The following is a 25,002-nucleotide window of genomic DNA, read 5'->3' on the forward strand; positions in this document are numbered from 1 at the left end:
CCTGCAGAATTCTTCAGAGCCAAAGTAAATTCTGATATGCCCTAAGATGCCCTCTGTGTCCATGTGCTAGAATAAAACCTGTTCCTATTTCAATGCACATACAGCCAGAACACACATGTACACATGAATACCGGAAGTTTTGCTAGGATAACACTAGCTGCTTTGCAGATTTTTTTAAAATGTCTGATTCAATCCAAAATGGGGCAAGTAATTTGTGGTGGCCTTGAAACTTCCTTCATATCCCCATTCCTAGTTTTGTCATTGGAAATGTAGGTTATTTTATCATCATTGTTAATGACATATTAGTAAGATTACTCTTGCACCATTGATGATGATCTTGTTAATCTGTAATTTAAATGAGCTTTCTTTGGTCATTTTCCCACCTTTGATACTTCCTCATGCAATTTCAACTTTTGATTCAAATAGTGATAAAATATGTCGAGTATGTAAACAATATTCTATAAGCTTTCTATAAGTGAATACTTATCGAAGTCTGTGTTTCTGATAAAAGTTGATGGAATTAAATATGTTGTTGAGGGAATAAGAGCTGTAACCCTATTTTGCTTAAAATTAAGAATGGTTTTTAGTAAGAGAATAAAAACTAAAGACTGTTTTAGCTTTTCTACCCTCCTTCCAAATATTCAGGTGCATCATGAGGCCATTTGAAGTATTTTTATTTCTTTCCTTTAGTTATTTGTATTTCTGCGGTATCTACATGATAAATGCTACATGTATACTTTGTATGTTTTGTTGTGTTATCAAAGCCAAATTTTGGTATGCATCATCATAAATATACTCTTTGTTTTATTATACCTAACATTTAAGGCTCTGACTTACAAAGTGAAAAAAATGGACAGTGTTTGAAATCTCAGAACATAAGAGAATTGTGTTGTGAAAGTTATGGGTTAGGGGAAATTAAGCTTGTCAAGCCATTTCATGAAAGAATGCACAAAGGGAAAGTTGAATGGGAGACCACTTAGACACCCTTAACATTACCTGGGGCATCTAATAAGGCATACCATATTTGTTCTTCTAAGTGTATTTCACAGGAAATGCTGAGGAGGTCAGGTGAGTACTCCCAAGTAGACTTACCTTGGGTTTTCACAGCATATTTAACCACAGCAGTGATAATGAATGGCCACAAATCTAGGCATAAATCTAACACAGGGGATGTTTACATCTGGTGGTAAGAGTGACTTCCTATAAATAAGGACTTGCTGTCCTTGAACACTTTTAGAGTATGCTTGAATCTGGTGTTAAAACTAGCAAAATTCATTGCCCATTTCCCTTCGTGAGTGGAAAAATTTACAGTATCTCTCTTGGGCCTCTTGAGCTATGTGGAGACACACAAATCTCAGTGTTAGTGAGAGCTATGCACCAACTTTATTAGTCTTACGGGAACCAGAGTCAGCTGCATGGCTTGGGCGATTTGCTCATTTTAGAAAAGTACATGGACTTTTGTATTTAGAATACTCTATATTATCTTAATTGTGACTCTCTTAACATACTTATAGCTTAATATACAGGCATTCCTTTGCAGTTCTTATTAACTTTGCTCTGTTGCTTGGATTTGAAAGATGCAGTAATTAGAACAAGTTGACTGACCTTCCTCAGGGTCAACTTGAGAAACCAGCAGCAGTTCATGAAATATGTGAATTCCTTTATGGCAGTGACTGTCTTGATTATTTAGTTGCAGTAATGGTAAGTAATATAATTATTCATTTAAAATTAGAAAACGTTTTCCAGAGGATTTTGTACATCAATGTATTTAATTATGGTTACTCTCATTTGTTAATTGATTAATGCAGGCAATATTCTGGAAAGGAGCCAATAGACACATAGCCATGAAAAACCCTACGGTCTCAACTAGTCAGTGAGGTCATTTAAAAATTTGCTTTATATCCAATAGAAGTGTTCCCGTGAGTTCAAATGACAATGCCTCTATTTGATTCAATTAACAAGAGAGAATCATTCAGACACCTATCATTGAGAAAATATTAAATTTTGCCAGAGTTGACTTTTTTATTCCAGTCATAAGGATGATTAAATGGCAAGCATGGAACTGAGCACATATAAGCCAGTGTATTAGTTATTTCTTGTTCTTATAACAATAATACCAGACAAAAGCATTCTTAATGAAGAAAACATTTCTTCTGGCTTTTAGTTTGAAGGTTCATTTGCCATGGTGGGGAAGTCATAGAGACAGAACTGTCACTTGTACATGTCTCACCCTTAGTCAGGCAGCAGGCAGATAAATTAATTCTGGTGCTCAGCTCATTTTTTTTTTTTTAATTTAAGTCTACTTCTGAGTCTTAGCTCACAGATGGAGCCATGTACATTTGTGAATGGTACTTCCCACATCAATTAACCTAGTCTAGAAACTCCTTTACAGATGTGCCAAGTGGCTACTCTCCTAGGTGATTCTAGAGTCTATCAAGTGCCAATCAAGACCCAACATCATCTCATTAGTAGAAAAACACAGACACAGGAGTACAGACTGTATGATTTAATTTATGGCAAGTGAGACTAGATGTCTGTGCTATTGGAAGTCAGGGAAAACTTGGGAGGTGTGGGGCTTCAGAGGGCTACTATAGAATCCTGTCACATCCTGTTTCTTTCACCACCCTGTGTGTTTGGTTTATGAAAACTCATCACCTATATAGGAAATCCTCATATATATATATATATATATATATATATATACATATATATGTATACATATATGTATATATGTATAAATATATATACACACATATATGTATATATATATACATATATATATGGATGATTTTATCTTTTTTTTGAATTTGCAACTGAGTTGATAAATCAATTCATATTACTGGGAACACAGTTCAACAGTAGAGTACTTGCCTGGTATATTCAAGGCTCTTCATTAAATCAAACAAACTATAGTTCAGTTGAGCATACACAGATTTTTCAAATTAAATCAATAAAAAGGGAATTTTTCCCACTACATGTCACAGACTTGGAACAATGTGAAGACCTGAAGACATGACACACTTTTCAGATAAGGATATTCATGAAAAACTGGCACAGAGGTGGAAGTATATTTTGGGTAACAATTTTAGAAGACTTTTGAGAATTTGAAGAAAAAATGGATAATTACAGAGAAAAAAGTACTGTACTAATGTGGACTGAACAAAGAAATTACAGACTGTTACAAATAAAGTCTGCTTGTTTTTCATTAGGTAATGAGATATTTTGGAAAAGTTTTTTGGAGTAGAAATTTTTTGAAGTAAATAATGGCATCATGGAATTTATTTTAATATATATGGTATTTTGAAAATGATTGGAATGAATGAGATATTAAAATGAATATTTCACTAACATTTGCCCTATTTACTTTTAGAGAAAGGCTTAACATTGAGTGACTACCAATTGTGGGATGGGTTTGGTGCCCAATAGAAGTTCAGTAAATGTCTGTTAAATGAGTAACAATCTGATGGAATAAACAGGATTTTAGATTCAACTAAAACAATAGTATTTATGAATGGATTTGTTTTTCCTGGGTTAATTTTTTTATTGCTGTTTAAACATAATGTCATCTGAATAAGGGGCATATGATGAATTTTTATCCTTAAATGATCACTTATAAGCCACATATGATTTTGGATATCTTGCTGGTTTTCATTTGTCAATTTGACACAAGCTAAAGTTCCTCAACCTAAGAATTCCGTTCATCAGATTATTCTATAGCCATTTCTCTGGAAGCATTTTCTTGATTACTGATTGGTGTCAGAGAATAAGGCCACTGAGTTTGCCCACCTTGGGTTTAAGTAAGCAACTGAACAAGTCATGGAGAACAAAACAGTAAGCAATATTCCATGGTTTCTGTTTTAAATCTCTGGCTTGAATTCCTGCCCTGGATTCCCTCAATGACCACTGTAAGCTATAAACAAAATAAAGCCTTTACTCCACCCAGGCTGCTTTCAGAAAGTATTTATCACAGCAACAGAAAGCAAACTAAGACAGTGTTAGAGGACAACTTCTGGAAACTGGTTCTTTCATTCTAACATGGGTTCTAGGATAAAATTTCGGTCATCAAGATTGTGCAGCACACAGTCTTATCTGCTGAGCCATTTCAATGGTCCTAGATCAGATTGTTAAAACTAACTTTGGAAACCAGACTAGAATGCAAGATTGTATGGCAGTTTTAATTATCCCCTTAAAATAGATTCTATAGTGAAAGACAAACTGCCCTTAGGACCTTTTTCTTGACATTTTAATTTTGAATTTGTTTGGAATTGTGCCCTTGGTATGGTTTGGTTAGGTACTGTTGATATCTAGTTTTGTAGTAGTTCATGTCCTGAAAGTGACTAATCACACCTCTCTGGAGAAAAGATGTTTGGCACTGAGTGCTTTGTTTTATTTTGAATCCCTACTGGGGATGCAGTGGGTTCTTAAGGAAAGGGGATTTATTTCTGTTGAGATACATCTTTTCATTTTCATTTCCAGCACCTTTAATAACAACTATGACCACTGCTGAGAAAAGGGTGGGGTCAGCACAGAGGAGACAGCACAGCCTCTGCAATAGAGCAAGAAAATGCCGCAGGTAGATCCTGGAAAAAGTTCATCAGCAAACTGTACAGATCTTCTAATTCTTGCAACCTAGTGTTTGTGGAGTTGAATCTTCTAGATAATTATCTTAATTTTTTCTTTGTACTCCCAACACATTGTGATTGTGAGAGAAAAAAGACAGAAAGCTTAGCCAATTTAGTATGTAGCAGTGAACACTTTAATTTCTATTTTATTTGTATTTTAATTTTTCAACCTCCCCTTCAGCTTTCTCTTGCTCACATGAAAATTCTTTTGTATGTTTTTGCTGTTATTGTGTTAAAAATTTGAATGTCTCATGCTAAATGTCTGTTGAAAATGAGGTGGAAGAGTTTGGAAATGTTAGCCATTTTAATAGGTTTTAATAGTCTTTCTACTGAGTCAACACAATGAGAAAAATAGAAAATCTATCATTAATGGCAAGCTCTGATATGATATAGCCCTCTGAGGTTTTGGGTTATGTTTTGTTTTTCTGATTACATTTTAAGCTCTCCAATCTATGTCAAGGTTTCCTACAGTAGTGATGAAATATTTACCTCTGGGTCATGTCCCAAATATGGTTCATTGTAAATAAAATTGCAATTTGAATGTTGAGTTGAAAAACAATGATATTTAAAATAAATTTTGCAAAGAAATACTATAGTTTGGAGCTGGGGATGGTGCAGATATTTAACAGGTTCTACCCTTGTAGAGATTCAAGTTTAATTCCAAGCATGTACACTGTTGGTATTCCTTCATGTTGTTAACAACTTTATCTCTGCTATGAACTTATAAGCTCCAGGAAAGCCACTCAGATCTACCTCTCATGAACCAAATACACCTATCCAGATTAGTACACCTTCCAATCAATAGCCTAATTCCCACTTTTGTCCTATTCCAGAGGGTGGAATTTCTCTTCTGTACTGTAGGATTGGGACTTCTCTCACCTCAACCACCTTGTTCTAAGAGTTTCAAATGTACATCTGAGAAAATTCTTCTACCATCCTACTTAACTTTATTTTATGCCTTTAATATGGGTGTGTGTTTCAGCATCTTGTCGAGTCCAGACATTTACTCAAAATCTACATCCAGACAGCTAGAGAGAAGCAACTCACATATGCTCAAACTTATTCTCACAGACACTTCTGGATCTGCATCTTCCTACCCACAGTTGGTTACACAGACCCTGGACAACAACAACAACAACAACAACAAACCCTCCAAAACAAACAAACAAACAAACAAACAAACAAACAAACAAATCACCCAACTCCAACATTCCCATTCCCATTTTCTTAGTTTTCCCAGAGACATGTGGTCTCAAAGTCAGCAGGAAGAAGGTAAGATGATGACAACCCAATTCCTGCTTTACCACCACTTCTTTCTAGTTTCTCCTTTTAAAAGTTAAACCAAAATGGAGGAATGTTTGTATTCCTTCTATGTTCTGCCCAACAGTTACCTGGCAATAGCCAGATAGGCCTGGCTTGCTATAAAAGAGACTGTTTGGGTCCTCCTTTTTCTCTGATCCTCTCTCCTCTCTTCTCCTCTCTCTCTTCTCCTCTCTTCTCCTCTCCTCTCCACTATCTCCTCCCCCACTCCTCTCCTCTCTTCTCCTCCCCCACTCCTCTCCTCTCTTCTCTCTTTCCTTCCTTTCCTCCTCGTCCTCGTCCTCCTCGTCCTCCTCGTCCTCCTCGTCCTCCTCGTCCTCCTCGTCCTCCTCGTCCTCCTCGTCCTCCTCGTCCTCCTCGTCCTCCTCGTCCTCCTCGTCCTCCTCGTCCTCCTCGTCCTCGTCCTCGTCCTCCTCGTCCTCCTCGTCCTCCTCGTCCTCCTCGTCCTCGTCCTCCTCTTCCTCGTCCTCCTCGTCCTCCTCGTCCTCCTCCTCCTCCTCCTCCTCCTCCTCCTCCTCCTCCTCCTCCTCCTCCTCCTCCTCCTCCTCCTCCTCCTCCTCCTCCTCCTCCTCCTCCTCTTCTTCTTCTTCTTCTTCTTCTTCTTCTTCTTCTTCTTCTTCTTCTTCTTCTTCTTCTTCTTCTTCTTCTTCTACTCTGTCCTCGATTTCTCTGCCTCTGCTCCCATCTCAACTCCCCTTCCTATGCCCCCAAATAAACTTTATTCTATACTATACAAATCATGTGGCTAGTACCTCTGGGGAAGGGATGCCTCAGTATGGGCCTGCTGAGGTACCTCTTTCACCATATTATATTGTGCTCTGTAAAACATATCTTTGGCTTTTTATAAATAACACACACCAAGTGGTTCACAAACATTTATACTTTCAGCTCTGCAGTATCTAATACCCTCCTTTGGTTTCTTCAAACACTCTCACTCTCATATGAACACCCACATACATTAAAAGTAAAAGAAAATGCCATTGCTATAGTTTCTCTATCATGAGAGCTTGAACTTAAGTATGTGGAGAAAATTTTTTCTTCATCCCAATATATATTCAGCATTTACAGTTACAGCACAGACATTACTAGAAAAGAGTATACCCAGGTTATTTCCAGAATAAATAAGATACCTTATCTCTCAAGAATAATGACTTTTTCTGAGTTCTAAGATAATTTATTACTTTTAGTACCAGCATGACATATTTTAGTGGACATTCTTGCAGCATTTTGAGGGCATTTATATTGTTCATACTCAGCACAATCTTGTCACAGGTACATAATCATTTCTTAATGTGTCATTGTTGAGAATTTAACATGTTCTCAGTTGTAGTGATGAGCATGCAGCCTTCAAAAATACTGAATGTAAATTCCAAACTGGGAATGTTGAATAATGGGATCGATGCTTTACTATCTCTACTGTCTGATATATAACTTCTACCACAAATGTGGTATATTGTGAATTCATAATTCTTTAGAAGTGAATTTTGCTGTTCTGTTGGCATCTGTCTTTTCTCTCCAAATTGATAGACACAAGTTACCATGTGATTTTATAGGAGATTATGAGCAGAGCATTGCAAATTGAGTGCATCTTGTTTTCTTTAATTTTTATCTTTTGCCTCCACAGATTTACTTTTTTACACTCTGTCTAAAAATATTTTTTGTTTAAGAAAGGGAAAAAAAATGCCTTGTGAAAATTTGCATAATATGTTAATGCAGACCTGCATCTAGACATCTGGATGGCATTTTAATATCTCATTCTCATTCAAGGAACTAGACCTCACACAGATGGCAGAGACAATTTTAAGAGCATTGTTGTAAACAAATAAGGCAGCCAGGAAACCAAACATACTCAGAGATAGGCTTTGCCGCCAGAGAAGCTTTTTAGTGAGATGTTGTGACTACAAGATTGTACAGCCCTTATCAGTCTCTGACAAAAGGAGAGGTGCCAGCAGGCAGTTTTGTGCAAGGCAAAGGAAAAATAAAACGCTGTCCGTCATGAATTTTCAGTTTTGAACATTTAAAGAAACTGGATGAATATTATACAGTCAGAATGTGCATGTATATATACTAATACATGTTTTTTGCTATATGTATATATATACACAAATACATATATACACACATTTATGTTTTCACATGTGTTTAAATAAAATCAGTTTACCTCATTTAACAATAAATCCATCTCTTCTGTCTTTGTCTCTGTGGAGTTGCCAGCATTTAAATCTTTGTTTGTTCAAAGCACAAAATACAAAAATGATATTGCCTTTGTTTAAAGGGTGTACAGTCCCTATTTATAATATGGCATTACTGTCTACAAATATACTGGGCATCATTCACAGTTATTTCTGAATGCAGTAGTCCAGCCTTAAGGTGCACATTTTTGTAATTTAAAACCTTGAAGCACTATTGACTTGCTTTATTATTTGGGAAAAATTACTTAGTGTCCTGCCATTTCTGTTTTGTAATATGGAGTTATAATGTTCTCAGTCTTATAGAGTTAACAAAAAGATTAAATTCAATAATTTTACATCAAGTTGCTAATAGATACTTAGGTATGGAAAATATTCAAAAAGGATTAGCATTTATTTTGACTGCTTGGATTTCTTTTATTTCCTTTCTTTTGAATCTAGCTATTTTTAACACAAAAATTACACTGGACTTGTGCTATTTTGTAGTATGAAGAGACTTATTCATCTCATGGGGGATATGAAAATGTTCTAGGCTCTGGAATCATAGAGTCTGAATCTTCCACCTGTGTCTATTTCTTACCAACTGGGGTATTGTGGAAACTTTCATTGTTGTTTTGTTTATATAGCAAGGGGGCATTTTATAAATACCTTTAGCATTTTACTTAGATGACCAAGTATACAAAATAGACAATTAGAGAATCTTCTATTAAGGCATTGGCTGAAATTTGCATAGCCAGTTATGTCCTATGTAAATATCAACAAGCATATATCTCCTTGTATTTTTTGGCTATTGTTGATTTAATTGGATTAATTTGGGCCAGATTGGATTATGAATTGATCGATAGTTGTGAGTCTAGACAGAACTTTTAAAATGATAATATTCCATTTGAAACATTTTTGTTCAATTTGACCCTGCTGCAATGAAGATAAACTTGAGACTGTGAGCTAAATGAACACTTTCTACTTTAAGCTGCCTTGGAGATTATTTTATCATAGCAACAGAGTGAGAAAGCTGGATGTTAGGTGAGTGTACTCAAAGTGTACTCTCACTCCCTGCCTCCAGCAAGGTTGTACTTCAAAAATTCCTACAATAATTAAGTACACATATGTATGTAGCAATAGCAACAATGAGTTAAAATGTGGCCATGGATTTGAAAGAGAGCAGGGATGAGTGTACTAGGGGTGTGGGGTTGAAGGGAGAAAAGGAGGAAATTATATAATTATATTATAAACTCCTAAATGAATACTTTTCTTTGTATGTTTGTTTTGTTTTTGAGAAAGGGTTTCTCTGTGTAACTCTTGCACTTACTCTGTATAACGCTGGAACTCACTCTGTAGAAGAGGCTGGCCATAAACTCAGAGATCATCCTGCCTCTGCCTCATGAATGCTGAGATTAAAGGTGTGAACTACCACCACTTGACCAATAAGTAGTTTTTTAAAAAGCCAAGATAGCACCATTAAGTGAAGAATGATGTTCAGATACACAATAGAGAACATTTGTTATTCAACTCTCTACAGCTCCAAACAATTGTATCTTTAGATGTTGTCATAGGTTTCATGAGAATTAAAGTAAACCTTTGTTGAGAAATAAACTATTTAGAATTTAAAATACATAAAGAATTTGAAAATCAGAATATTAACATATAATTTTTCAGTAATTTTCAAGATTAATTGGTGGTATGTAGGATTTAGAATATGTAAAATGGGGAACACACCTAAAAGAATTTAAATCAACACAAAGAAAATTCATCAACTGTGTTTACTGTAGCACAATTCCCAGTAGCTGAGATACTGAATCAGTTTAGAGATCCATCAACAGATGCATGGAAATGGAGGAAATGTGGTTTACATATGAAATTATATGATTTTTATAAAATTAGATGCAATTGTTATATTAAGTGAATTAAACAAGAGACAGAAAGAATATTTATCTCATTGTATCTGGAAGAATATATATTTGTGTTTGTATGTACATACACACATACATATATACTTATATTTACAACACACACACACACACACACACACACACACACACACACACAAACACACAACTCCCAATCAACTCAATGGTCACAAACCTCAAAAACTACAGGAAATATTTCAATGGAGACAGGGAGAATGAGAGAAGATTATGAAGGTTCAAACAACTAAATTTGTTCTATATGTATTTGAATCTGTCATTTATTAGATAAATAATAGAAAAAAACTAACACAAATGAAAATACAGTATTTTATATTCCCTTAGAATCATAAATAGTAACACATTAAGTACAGTGAGTACTGCCAGTATATGCATAGGTATGTGATTATCCATTGGAGGATGGTAATCTTATACCAGAACACATCGGAAATTGAGAATAAAACTCCCTCATCAAGTAGCTGTCAACTGCCAGTAGTATATCAATATGGGGTATGTCTTGAAGAACATTTACCCAATGTATACTAAAATTTTGTATGCATCTCTTGCAGGTAGCCACAGCTATTTCAAATCAGAAAGGGGATAATCAGTCATGTCCAAAAGACATCATGTTTAATGTTTAAAAGAAGTCAATATACCTATATTGTGATATACTATCAATAAACAGATTTAAATCTTTCAAAAGCAAAAGTTAAGAGTACAGTTGACATTGACAACTATTTTAACTATGACTTGAACCCTACTGATAAATATAATCAGTGAAATAACTACTCTGCATATATATTATGCATATATATGTGTTTATATATCATATATTAATTATATATCATATATCATATATCATATATCATATATTATATATCATATATCATATATCATATATCACATATCATATATCATATATCATATATCATATTCTATATTCTATTCTATATTCTATATTCTATATAATATATTCTATATATCATATATTATATATTATGTATTATGTATTATGTATTATGTATTATGTATTATGTATTATGTATTATGTATTATGTATTATATATTATATATTATATTATACATTATACATTATACAGTATACAGTATACAGTATATATTAATTATATATTATGTATGTATGCATATATATATATATACATATACATATGTGTGTGTATATGTATGTGTAAACACATACACTTTGTTTCTGTATAAATGTCCATGTACATTATTGAAAATCATTCACTTAAAGCATATTACATTTATTCTTTCCTCTATACTGATGAGGCTCCTATGTCTACATTTACTTTTTTGTTAGCTGTTTTGAAAATGCCCAGCAAATACTTTGGAGAAGTGTATACTATATCAGGAATTTATTAGCTTCATCAAATGGCAGGTGGTTATGAATTTCATTTCCAAAAAGGAGACCTGAGGGACATTTCATATTAAAGGTTTTATTCCCCTTTGGTACAAAAATGCAAATTATTTGTTTTTGCTGGAAAACATCTATGAAGCCTTTTTCCTCTTATTATTTCCCCCCAGGAGTAGAATTTCACTATTATTTGTAATTGTAAATGCAGCTGACATTTTGAAGCTTATGTCCATGGGACTAAGATAGTTTTTGGGTATTTTGGAGATGTCAAGTTTAGGAAAACAGCTTTTTTTGTAATACATGTGAACCTATCATATTAACGTATGAATTAACACAAATGGTCATCTCAGATCTGTTTATTTTGTATTTTAGAGAAAATAAAAGACTAGGAGGTCAACTTAAATAGATGTGCAACTGACTTTTTTTTTTTTTAACATTAGGTCATAGTTGAAGAATAAAGACACGTAAGCAGGAAGAAATAATTTGAGACATAAACCATGCTTAAGAGAATTAATTGCCTCTGTGAAGTGGGAAATGTTTGACACAAGGAAGACCTTATACTTTCAGTTTAAAATGACAATATCTTAACAATGGTGCCCATTTCAATGATGTCTTGGCTCTGATCGTGTGTTTGCTATAGAATCAGTGAGTGTTCACACTGATAAATTGCACCCAAAGACTGGAGTGTACCTTTGAATCCATTCCAGTGTACCATGGAGTGGTAGAATTAGGACATCTGCTCACTATAGTAAAACTCCATGTAATTCAGCCCAGAGAAAAGAACCCTCTACATGTGGATTAGGGTTGGAAATCAGACACACACCAAAATGAGTGCTGCATCTAGCTGCCTCTGAATAATTGGTCAGCTTTGCCACCTGGATTCATGAACACAGAGGTATGGGATGCCATCACACTTTATTCATAAACATCAACTGCCTGGATATGTCAAAAGAAATTGTAGCACTGTGAAATACTGCTACCCATTGTGTGCCAAGGTACAGGAGAAAACATGTGGCCCAGCAGTGGAGAGGAATTGGAAACTACACTATAATATGATTTGCACCTAGGAAGCCATTCTGACCAGTACAATTGGCATATAATAGATGAGCTGGTGGTACCCATCATCCTTGCTTCCCTAACCCCATTTCCTCAAGCCCCCAACTCATACTCCAGGCAAACAGACACACAGCTGTATGTGCTTGGCAAGTTGAAACCTATTTCATTGTTCAGTGCCTCTGAAAAGCCACCAAAATGCAATTCTAGCTCAGAAACATTTGGAAAAACACTTCTGTTCATGACATCTTTGTCTCTTCCTGACTGACAGTTGAAGGTGACTTTTCCTTGCACAATCTTGCCTGCCGTTAGCAATTTCCCCAAATTAAATACCATATTTTGTATTTAGTAGGCACAGCTGTGTCTGGTACCAAGGGCAAATCCACCTGCACAACACTCTGTGATCATCTATATACTGAACACTTTATTTGGAACCAAGTTTTACAAAAAGAGAATGTGAGAGAAATTGAGAAAACCAATATTGAGGGCAATAAATTCTCAAATTCTATTTTGAGTTGTAAAAACAGCAAGTGTGTTTCCCATACAAGTAATGTAGGCTTAGTCAAGCCTCTTAGTATTACCTCAAGTAGAACAAAATAGCTACTGGTGTGAACTATGGTGGCATTGGTTTCTGAACTTTATCTTAAACTTAATCAGTACTAGTGGAGAGTGGGATGCCCTGACTGGAGGTTGGCATGAGCACTATGCATGTTTAAGACATACTGCTACATTTCTCAAAGTGTGCATTGTTTTATCTGTCATGGGAACACATCCATATCTGAATGGATGAGTCATCTCACCTTCAGTGCAGTAAAAGTTTTAAAGCTTCATGGTTGCAGATACATGAATATGAACACTATACATGAAGACAACATCATTTTAGGGGATATTAGTTTGATAATTGGATAACATTAATTGATCAATAGAATTCATGAAAAGCCATCATTTTAAAAGTTGTGACACAGAAAACATCTCTCTTAAAAGCTCTACCAAAACAGAGAATTCAGGGTTTAGTGAGAATGGCTTGCCTTGTGCCCTTTCACAACTTCAACTAGAAAATCATAATTTACACTGCCATATAATAAATTGAGAGGTCGTTGCTAGCTTTACCTTTCTGTTCTCCAACCTAGTTGATCTTTTATGTTGAATGTCTTTCCTTTTCTTCTATAATTTCTGTTGTTGAGAACCGCACTAGCCCACGTTCGGGCGCCAAAAATGTTGCGACCTGAGCAAAATGTTGAGGCCCTCTCCACTCCGCTCTTGGTGGCCACTGTATCCTGGCCCAAGCTGCCGCTCAGGTCCTTGGGTCAGGGTTCAGCAAGAGAGAGAGTGAGGACGAACTGGAAGAATAGAGACCAGACAGAGTGTGTTTTAATCCTGTTTATTCTTCAGTCTCTCTTCCTAGTCCAAGTCCCAAGTCTTGAGTTCCTAGTTCCTAGTTCCTAGTTGTACTCCTCCTAGTTCCTAGTTGTACTCAATCTGTTCTCTTCCGAGTGGCTAATGTCTACTCCTACTCCTAATGTCTGAATCTCTGTTACTCCAAATTGTTCTCTAAGTTGTACTCTCTAAAGTGTCTGATTTTCTGATCTCCAAATTGTTCTCTTTCTCTGTTCCTCCAAATTGTTGTTCTATCTAGAGCCAAGTGTCTTTTACCTAATGTCAAGTAATCTGTTGCTTTCTCTATCTGCCTCTAGCCTTTTATATGTCTCACTTCTAAGCCACGACTTCAGGTCACGCCTTTAATCATGCCCTTAGGTCTTGTCTCTAAATCTGATCTCTAAGTCACACTCTTAAGTCACACACCTTTAATCTCACACACCTTTAATCTCACACACCTTTAATCTCACACACTGAAGGAAAGTCCTGGGTATCTAAAGCAAGATGTTATCAGAGTGTGCTCAGCTGTTGTAGGCTATTGTAATCCAAGTCTCATGTCAGGGTATATGGCTCAAGATGGCTGCAAACTGATAGCCACTTTCTGCTAAAAGTCGGCTCCCAACATTCTATCAACAATCTGCTTGGATATCCCAAGTTTCCTTTATGTAGGCATCTAGATGTTTAGCAATGAAAAAATTTTCTGGAGGAGGAGGGCAGGAAAAAGTATATGAGGAGGGGATGAATAGAATCACACACAGACAGACAGACAGACAGACAGACAGACAGACACACACACACACACACACACACACTAATTCAGAGAACTCTGCCTCTACAAATTTGTACTGGCTAGCAGAGTGTATTAACATTAACAGAAATGACTCTTAAAAGAAAAATGACATTCCCTTTCTCAACCACAAAACACCAGTGAGTGGAAATTTATACCTACCTCCTCTCTTTTATGCTGACTGTCATAAATTTATTATTTTTATTTTGTATATCTTATGTCTAGTTCCTAAACACACACAAACATACAGATACACACACACACACACACACACACACACACACACACACACAGACACACACACACCAAAAGAGAGAAATCACACCCTGCTTACAAAGGGGAGATCTGCAAATGTGTATCCTGTGAAAAATCTGTGTATAAATTTGTCAGCACTCTTTTTTTTTCCAATCAAGAAAGCTTATGCTACAATTTTTCCTCTTCCAGAGCACCTACTTTTCTTTCTTTTTTTAATTCAATATTTTATTTATTTACATTTCAGATGTTATCCCCTTCCCCATTTTGCCCCCCCACCCCATTAATCCCCTATCCCACCCCTTTCCTCCTTTTTTGCTTTTATGCTATTTTAATTACATGCAAGTATTAATGTCAGTTCTAGATTGAGAAACTAGCAATAACATAGATGCAAATAGTCAAGAAACAAGCAAGACAATAAACCCAGATAGTCAAAGAACATGCAGGACAATAAACAGAGTCCTGTGATCACTCCTGTGATAAATATTTCTAAGGGCTTTTCAGGATGACCAAAACATCTGAGTCTACTTTCCTGTCCTAGCCCAAAGTCATTTTTCATGCCTGAAGCCCACTTCTTTGTTCTAGCTTAAGTTTTAGATTCCTGCCTGTAATTACTTTTTTGTTCTACCCTAGGATTTAGATTTCTGCCTGAAGTTACTTCTTTGTTCCAGCCTAATGTCAGATTCCTGCCTACAGTCCATTTTCTTGTCCTTGCACTATGTCAGATTCCTTCCAAGAGCCCATTTCCTTGTCCTTGGCCAATGACAGATTCCTGCCAGGCAGCCCCTAACATTCTCCTTATCCCCTTCCACCCCCCTTTTTTTTTATTGCATAAATCAGACTGAGCCTGTCTTAGGTTGTTCTGACAAGAATGCCCTCTTTACAAGTCATGGAATATGCATTATCAAAACCAATGCACTTCTGTCTTAGCTTGGTAAGGTTCTGTGAAGAATCTTTCCATCCTTGGCTTGCCAGCCTGTTAAATTAATAGCTCTGTCTGGGGATATATTTTCAGTTTCAAGTCATGTACTTTGGCTGCCAACCTGTTGATGTAGTTTTACAAGCTTTAACACAATGGGCAGGAATAAAATTATTCCCAGGACAAAAGGGGATAGCCTAATCAAGCTATATATGCCATTCCTGAGGTTTGACCAAAATGGAAATGCTGACCTCAAGCCATTGATAATTTAATTAGCATTATCTGCAGCATCAAAATTCAACAGAGCAGCTTTCTTTTAATTCATAATCTCAGTATGCAAAGTTAAAACATTCAGAAAGGTGTTAGAATTATGCCAAATACCCTACAGGTGTCTTTAAACTTTTTTTCTAATTATAATGACTATCATTGTAAATTTTAGAAGTAACACCACTCTAATGGTGTTTGTCATTACACTCCAGATGGCTCCTAACTCTTAAACCCTGAACCTCCTTCCAATAATTGGAATAGGATATAGAGGATCATTCTGTTGTTCCAAAAACCTATATAAATCCTCTTGTATACTTAACACATTAGTAACAATATTTTGCTAGATGATTATCAAAAGTAGCTGTCTTAACATCTTGTGTCAAAGATATTACAGCAGCAATGGTGTTAGCAATTAATGTAACTAAAGCTGTTATGCCAGCAATAATGAAGCCCACTGCCTTCTTGCTTCTGCTTAAAGCCTAACTCACTTCTTCCAGCACTTGTAAGCTTTTTTTTTTTTTTTTTTTTCAGAGAATCAAGGTTTTCTCATACTCAGGGCAATAAGACAAAAGCTAGCTGATAGACTCCTGTAACAGACATGCCAGGTCTCAACACACTAACACAAATAGAAAGTATACAGTCAAAGCAACTTACAATAAATACTGTAGAAGTGACTAAACCAACTTTAGCTTGACAATTATAAGAGCCTTAACACATGCACTAGCCCTTGTTTGAATCCAGATCCTGTCCCAACTTTATCTCTTGCTATCCTAACATCGTAAAGAACGGCAGCTAACTTTCAAATATGTCTCTGAAAATGTCCAGATCCTGCCTTCCAATTGAAGACTGTTATTTCCAATATTGGATTGATTTCTTGACCAGTCCATGATTGAGTCCGAATAACTCATCATCTTTAAGAAAAGTACAAGTGTCATTATAATTTTTCTTTTTGATTTTCTGTCCCACAAGGTCTAAAATCTTGAAGCAAGGTAGCTTGTCCCATCTGAGATATAAGCAAGCAAAGGTAGGTCAGAAACATATGTCCAATATATCCAAATAGTCCCTCCTCCAGTCTCTGCTCCACACTTTGTTTCCATACATGCTTTACTCATTCTAAGAAGGACTAAAGCACCCACACTTTGGTCTTCTTTCTTCTTGAGCTTCATGTGGTCTGTGAGTTGTATCTTGGGCTAATATCCACTTATCAGTGAGTGCATAACATATGTGTTCTTTTGTGATTGTGTTACCTCACTCAGGATGATATTTTCCAGTTACATTAATTTTTCTAAGAATACCATGAATTTATTTTTTGTAATAGCTGAGTAGTTATCCATTGTGTAGATGTACCACATTTTTGGTATCCATTCTTCTTTTGAAGGACATCTGGATTCTTTCCAGCTTCTGGCTATTATAAATAAGGCTGGTAAAAACATAGTGGAGCATGTGTCCTTGTTATATGTTGGAACATCTTTTGGGTATATGCCCAGGATTGTTATAGCTGGGTCCTCGGATAATACTATGTTCAATTTTCTGAGGAACTGCCAGACAGCTTTCCATAGTGATTGTACCAGCTTACAATCCCAGCAACAATGGAGGAGTGTTCCTCTTTCTCCACATCCTAGCCAGCATCTGTTATCACCTGAGTTTCTGATCTTAGCCATTCTGACTGGTGTGAGATGGAATCTCAGGGTTGTTTTGATTTTCATTTCCCTGATGACTAATGATGCTGAACATTTCTTTTGGTGCTTTCCGATCATTCAAGTTTTCTCAGTTGAGAAATTTTTGTTTAGCTCTGTACCCCACTTTTTAATCAGGCTATTTGATTGTTAAGAGTCTAATTTCTTCAGTTCTTTGTATATATTGGATATTAGCCATCTATCAGATGTAGGATGGGTAAAGATCCTTTCCCAGTCTGTTGGTTGTTACTTTGTCCAATTGACAGTGTCCTTTGCTTTACAGAAGCTTTGCAGTTTTATGAGGTCCCATTTGTCAATTCTTGATCTTAGAGCATAAGCCATTGGTGTTCTGTTCAGGAACATTTTCCCTGTGCCCATGTGTTTGAGGCTTTTCCCCAGTTTCTCTTCTATTAGTTTCAGTGTATCTGGTTTCATGTGGAGGTCATTGATCCACTTGGACTTGAGCTTTGTACAAGGAGATAAGAAGGATCAATTTGCATTCTTCTACATGCTAACCTCCATTCTATAAGTACACAAGTTTGTATCCCCCTTTATGTCTTGAAAATACTATTTCTTTGAAGACATTCCCTACATCTGGCTCTTTAAATCTTCCAATCTTTATTTTTATATAGATCCCTGAACCTTGAAGAGAGACTTGATGTAGACTTCTCATTTGTGATTTAGCATTCGAATATCTCTTATTTTATGCATGATCATCAGCTTGAGTTTCCATATCAGTGATCATCTACTGCAGGCAGAAGCTTCTTTGATGAAGGTTGAACAATCCAACAATCTGTGGACACAGTTATATGTTATAGGGAATTATTTATTGCAATGCCAACTTAATTAAAAATAGTAATAAGCTTAATAAATCATAGTAGGGTCCATGCCCTGTGTAACCATAAATTCTTGCCCTAATTGACAGTATGAAATAGGGATTCCATCTTATGTAGCAGGCCTTAAATCCATTCAAATAACCAATGCTTACTTCCATAGCTTTAACAGCACTGTTATACCAATAGCCATACTGTTCCAGGCAGGTCATTGTTATTTGCAAGGTAGATAGTTGTGTGCGATAATTTTTTTTCCTCTTGTCTCATACATGGCAACTTCCAGCATTACAAATATTAGACAGAAGAAATGAAGCTTCCAGTTAAGAACCAACTAGATTTCTCCATGTTCTAAAACCTAATTATAAAGCATATTTAGGGCCACAGAATCATACTCTAAAGTTATAGAAGGTAATCAGTAGGGTTTTCTTGTAAATAGTCCACATTATTTGATTCTTCTCCTTTAAGACAACTCACTTCTATGCCTGTAAGAAATAGCTGTTCCTGGAATATTGGTATTCTCTGCTCTTCTACACCAACTTCTAATACATTATTTCTTCCTCAAGCTTTTCAGGCACTGCCTCCATGTTTAGATTTGGTTTCTGTCTTTCGGCCAACCCTATAGAATCTGTTAAATGCTTGTACTTTAGGCAAACATTGAGTTTAGCAAATTTAACTGTGTCATCATTTTTTACTCTTTGGGAATCTTAAGTGATACATATAGTGCCTATTTTGCTCTAATGCCGCATATTTTTATGAAAAAACATTCAGCCATCTAAGCACATGAAGGCTTAGCCTAAGATCATGTCTTTAAAAACAGGCATCTTCAAACGCTGTGTGACTTTATAAGTGTCATACAATAAAATATTTATGCAGTCTAATTGCCTTATTTGTGATTTCTCACCTCTTCCCAACATATAATGAGCCTTATCAAGTTCACACTCAAGTGGTGTAAGTAGTTTTTGGGTTTATGTGGTCAGGCCGACAGAGAAGGCAAATTATTTGACAAGCAGGATATAGTAGGAGGGATTGACATAGCTGACATTTAAAGGACACACACACACACACAAACACACACATCTATAGAGAAAAAAAGTGTACTCCAGTGAGAAGATCTAGAAGAAAGTGATCACCCATTTACAATGACAATTATTTCCCAGAGAAACTACAGAGGAAGACCAGCAGAAAGGAGGCACTTAGGTGTGATATTTGGAATTCTGAGACAAGGGTATATAACATTTTACTACTTAGATCACACAACAGAAATAATCACAGTCAGTTTTTTTTTTAATCTCTAAACATTTATGAAGAGAAAATGACACCTGCTCCAGGCAGATGGAGGTAAAAGGGCCACTCTAGAGCCAGGCACCATGCTCAGATTTGCAGTGTGACACGGTGGATGTTTATGCATGGCTTATGAAGGTCAAAATTCAGGGCCTACAGTAAAGTGGCTTTGTGTAGGGTACTCTAAGTGACCAATTAAGAGTTATTGTTCTGTGGTCTTAAAAGTTAAAGAATAATGTTCTTTCCTGTGAACAACTCTATAAAAAATTCCAATTACACTTGATAACTAGCAGAATCATCATCTTCCACGTGCATGTAAATATCAGTTTATGATTCATGGAAGTTTCTAAGCTATTTAGGAGTTTCGTTTCATCCTTTATGTTTTCCCACTGCCTCTGCTATACTTAGAGGATGTTTACTTTATTTTATGGCAATAGTACATTACCACTTACAAATCTACCCAAACCATCAGCTTTACCATAGCAGTATCCTCATGTAAGTGTCAATGTTTCGCTGCATTTAAGGGGATTTGTTACCTTTACTTCCCTGTTTGTGATTTGCTCGTCTATCATTGGGGCAACTTCAAAATAGCAATTTTGAGAAAAAGTTGCAAATTTCCAAATACCTAATGCAGTTTTTAAATATCTAGGACATTTTTAATCATGCAAATACATATTTGTATATATACATATGGGAATTTAATATGGTTTAATTTAACAGTTTGTTGTTGTTGTTTTTACTTTTCAATGTGAACGGAAAGAGTTGGTGATGACAGTGTTTGAACCTGTTGTCCCAATTATAATCTCACCACTCTGAACTCCTAGCACAGCTGGAAGCATCATTTTATCTACAGAACTCTCTCTCGGAGCTTTGCTCCTGGGGAAACAAAAAATAAAGCATTCACTGCTTTTAATGTTTCTCCTTTTCAAGTTCATCACAGCATTCTGCTTTCAGCAAACACCCTCAAACGTTAAAAGTCTGCTTCATATTTAACCTCAGAAATTTCTTTGATAAGCCTGTCCTAAAAAGTTGTTCCAGAATTGTACAAGTACCATTAAAACATCTATTTGTGCTTTCTTTCTTTTGCACTTCTACGTAAAGTATGTTTCCTTCAAAGTGCACATTTGCAAATAGAAACATAGTCCTGATAGTGGAAATGAATTTCAATGTAAATTCATATTGTTCTCCAAAGTGAAATGACAGCCTTTTGGAAATCATGTGCATAAGTCTCTCCAGGGAATCTCACATCTATTATCAATTTCATGCATTGTAAGGCTTTTATATTCATGTGCCCCCACCCCCATTTTAGATGAGTTTGTAGTCTCTCAGTACTATCCATGAACTTTAGGCTTGCAGGAGTTTGTCTTAGTCTCCTCCTGAATCAATGACATACTAATATGTGGCTATGTAATTGAATTTTTGACATATGCAAAAATGTTGTAAAATAGATAAGAGAAGAAGCACATTAATAGATATTTAAAGAAAGGGTCCAGATGGCCTCTTTGCAAAGATGTTCAGATAAAGCCAAAAGATGACAGATGGTTTATACATATGTGATATGTTGATGAAGGCAACCGAAGCTGGTGGGGCAGAGTGGACAGTGTTCCAGCTTTTCATAAAATCTTAGAGTTTGTACCAGAAGCGGAAAGCATTTTAGAGTAAATGAAAACACAGTGAAACTATTAAAAACATGGCACCCTCACTTTATTTTTTTTATATATGTCTCACGTATATTCTGCCATTCCATCAACAAGTACATTATTTAATGTAAGTTGTTGAAATGAAAAGTTCCAACTCTGAGGACAACAGAATACCACAGAATACAAACATCTCAGCCAGCACTCAAGTAAATGAATGCAGATCAAGGTTAGGTTTTTATGAAATATTTACTCAGCTTTGGGTTTCTTGCTTAACAAATAAAATCCAAAAAAAAAAAAAAAAAAAAAAAAAAAAAAAAAAAAAAAAAAAAGTGAGAATGTGCCAGTTCATTTCCTTCTTCAAATATATGATGTGAATTCTTCCAACTTGTGGAAATGGATGAATGCTTTTAAAACACAGTGAACATTCCTCACATGCATGCATTTTTTTCCTATTGAGTAATTTTTGAAAGAAAACATAGTTTCTTTTTAAACAGAAACACATAGGCAATTCTCAGAACATATACAATCCAGTATACTATGAAGTTAAAAGTACTTCTGTTCCTCCTGAAGTCCTCTTATTTCCATGTTCCATCTCCATCTGATGGTCACAGAGAGTCACATTACCACTGTAGTACATACATAGTGCATAATTTTGTCTGTAATTTTGTATAGATTTTTGTGTCTATATATTCCCAAATTCACCTACATGGATTTTATTATGTCTAAGTTATTTTGTTTGTAAGCTTTTCTCCATCTTCATTAGGCTTGAATCCAGAAATCAATCCCTTTCTGATAAACAATAGAATGTTTGATAATGTGAAAGTGCTTCCATCTGTTTCTAGACGATTGGTGTCTTTCGCTTTTAAAAGTTGATTACCAAGCATGTTTTCAATATGCACAGACATAGTTCAGAACAATTAAATGTGAACTTACTTTTTAAAAAAAGGAACTACTGAAATAAACATGGAAAGATGTTTCCAGCTTGTGTTTCACATTCTGCAAACAGGATTATCTAGGAGCACTATAGGATCACATGTATAAAGAGATAGCGTGAAACCTGATTGTTTTGCAGTGTTAATTGGCGGGTTATTTGGGAGCTTTCCTAATAGTTGAAGGTGAGTGTATCTTGATCTCTTATAGCACTGCCTTTGTGCTGTTAAGCTGTTTTTTTCTCCTCTTGGAAATTCAAGAAAACATCCTATGCAATGTCCTTACTTTGCACACACAACCTTGCTGTGTCTTAAAGTTCCTGGCTTCTCCCTAGATGAGTCATTTATCATTTTAACACCCCCCTACTTGCTTTCTGTTCTGTCCTGTTTTGTTCTGTTCATTTGTTTGTTTGTATTTTAGTATAATGCAGAAACATCGTAGCTACATGTGTGTTCAAATAAAAGAAAAAAAATCTGAACTGTTTCCAGAGCCTTTCAGCAAAAAAAATATCTTATATTAACTGCCTTATAGTGCTCTACTTCCCTGGCTCAAAAATTCAGAATAACATGGAACAATTTTAAAAGACCATCTCTTTCCTAAACACCCTTGTAAGTATTCATAATTGCTGTATTTACAATTCAAGGTTGTGTTCTACTTCCTCTCCTTTGTTGTCACATCTTACCAGAAATTTATGAATATTTTAATTGTATACAAACTATCAGTATTTTTATGTTTAATAATTTAAATACATAAATTTATAATAGTGTAATTAATAACATAAGAATTATAAGCTTTAAGGAACAATAACTTAAATATATTAATATGCAAAATGAAGAATAAGTGGATTTATTTTTTTACAAAACCTGCACCTATGGCTGATTCTAGTGCAATTTAGTCATTTATTTTAAAAGACTTCCCAGTTATTTCTATAAAATAGAAAGTTTCAGGATTTTGTTGTTGTTTGCTTGACTGTTTTACAGTTTGGGGTATTTGGGATTGTGTTTTGAGTCAAGGTCTCACTGTGGAGCACCTGCTGCTCTCAGACTCTCCATACTCCTTCCAGAGCTTCCAAAATTCTTGGGTTGCAGGCAAGAGCCACTCCATCTGACTTAGACTCTGTACTCACTTTAGTGGGACACTCCTCTGGGTACAGTATAATGCCAATAACTTTTACAATGCATTGTCTTGCACTGTAAAATTGTAGAAAATCAGGAAGCTTTTGAAAGAGCAACTCAAGCAGCATAGCTATTCACTACATTATGGGGAGACCAAACATTTTGTGTTTAAAATGTTTAGATGTGTTTGTGTTTAAAATAGTACTTTAGGGTTGGAGAGGTGGCTCAGCCATTAAAGGTTGGGCTCACAATAACAGCAACAGCATATAAATGTGTATATACACACACATACACACATATATATACATACATACATATATATATACACATGCACACACACACACACACACACACACACACACACACATATATATATTCCAATGTATTCATTCAAGTGGTAAATATGGTGTGCTAAGGATATTTCTATCATTAAAGAAGAGAGTATCTGTGGTGAGTGGCTGCTCCTGCTGTCTGTCTCTAACAGTTTCTCAGCTGCAGTGCTCTGGTGTTTCCTCTTCTCTATGTTTTACAAGAACTGAGGAATGATTTCTTTGCCTTAATTGTCTTATCTCAAGTCTCAGGAATCAACAAGAGCAGCAACTGCTCATTATGTGTTTTCAAGTGTTTTGTAATAAATAAATGCTCTTTTCTGAGCTTTTAAAAAAAATTTGGGTTTCTTCAGCAAATCCAAGAAAGCTGGGTAATTTTTACTGACAATCATAAGTCTGTTTTGCATAAATTAACTTATTTTTAATGCTCATTTTGTTTATATAACATTATATGTATCTTTGTTATATAACTGAATGTGGGACTACTTTATACAAAAATAATTTAACATATATTTCTAAACTGACTTCCCTGTAAATATTTATCAACTTAAGCTTTTGGTATATTATAGCAATATCCAATAATTTTTCGATTATATCAGTATTTTTTGCATTAATGTTTTTTATTTAACTTTAGACACTAGAAGAGGAAATAAATAGGTTTAAAATAATTTTTAATTTTTTGTAGTTTTTATTTGGCCAATACAGCCTGAATTTTTGGACATTTTAATTGGCACATATTTGTTCCTTCCATTATATTTCAATAAATATTTACCATTGCCGAATGTTATTGTTGTTTTTTTTAAAACCAGTAACTATTTTACACTTTGCCTTTTTATCACAACAGATAAAGCCTACTTGTATTTTCCTTTTGTTTGCTTACTTACAGTTCTTTGCATATCAATTGCTTTGTGTAATCTCCAAATGCCCTGCATGATAGAAGTATGTGTGTGTTTACATAGAACTTTAAAACTGTGGTAGTGTCATTCAGAATCTTAAAGCACCAGTTTATATCCATTATAACACACACACACACACACACACACACACACACACACATATATATGTATGTATGTTTGCATGTTTGTATGTATAAATGTATATATATATTTACATATATATGCATATGTACATAC

This window comes from Arvicanthis niloticus, chromosome 9 (genome assembly GCF_011762505.2).
Source record: "Arvicanthis niloticus isolate mArvNil1 chromosome 9, mArvNil1.pat.X, whole genome shotgun sequence".
NCBI classification, from domain to species: domain Eukaryota; kingdom Metazoa; phylum Chordata; class Mammalia; order Rodentia; family Muridae; genus Arvicanthis; species Arvicanthis niloticus.